Raw genomic sequence first — 757 nt, 5'->3', positions numbered from 1 at the left:
TGGTGAATGGAATAAAAGCGAACGGAGCTGAATGGAACAGAACAGTCACTCTGTGGGCAAAGGCCAAGACAATATTGTCATGTCTCATATTAAATATGCCTTTCTTACCCATTGGGTGTGCATTCGATGTAAAATAAATTTACGCAACCAATTTTCAATGAAATTCGCATGCAAAGGCATTTTATAAAAAGTATTTAAACATGTATTAATATGGCATAAATAAATACAAACTATTTGTGTTCTTTGTTTGACGACCATAGATCTAAAATGGCTTAACCTGCAGTCGTATTAGTAATGTTTTTTGGCGGACGACTTTCACCTGCCCGGATAGCTCAGTCGGTAGAGCATTGGACTTTTAATCCAAGGGTCCAGGGTTCAAGTCCCTGTTCGGGCGGACATCTTTTTGCCTTTTTTGTAAGTGTTGATTCGAAAGGCAATATTGAAATTATCAATTTCCTTTTTATACATTTACATTCAAAATTATTTAAGCAATATAAAAAAAAGTAAATGGCCATACTTTATTTGCTATAGAAAAACAGAGAAAAAAGGATACTAGAGCAAGCAAGAAATGAAAATTATGTTTGCGGCAGCAAAAAAAGAAAAGTCGTCCAACCATATTGGCTGTCTTCCTTAAACAATAAGCCGGCAGCACAGTTGCGAGCACAAACGCTCCTTGGCATGGCAACGAAAATTGAAAGGGAAAAAATAAGTTTATAAAATAGTGCAGTGGTTATATGAGATTTAGAACAGGACTAAG

At 35.8% G+C, this 757-nt stretch overlaps 1 non-coding gene across 1 annotated transcript; it reads left to right on the top strand.

Moving 5' to 3' along the window:
* The first annotated feature begins 321 nt into the window (after positions 1-321).
* Positions 322-394, top strand: Trnak-uuu. Its single transcript has one exon. It is a non-coding gene; the product is annotated as a tRNA-Lys (tRNA).
* Positions 395-757: the final 363 nt, after the last annotated feature.

The sequence above is a fragment of the Drosophila mauritiana genome, chromosome 3R (assembly GCF_004382145.1).
Source record: "Drosophila mauritiana strain mau12 chromosome 3R, ASM438214v1, whole genome shotgun sequence".
Taxonomy (NCBI): Eukaryota; Metazoa; Arthropoda; class Insecta; order Diptera; family Drosophilidae; genus Drosophila; species Drosophila mauritiana.
This window is presented reverse-complemented; position numbering and strand designations above follow the sequence as displayed.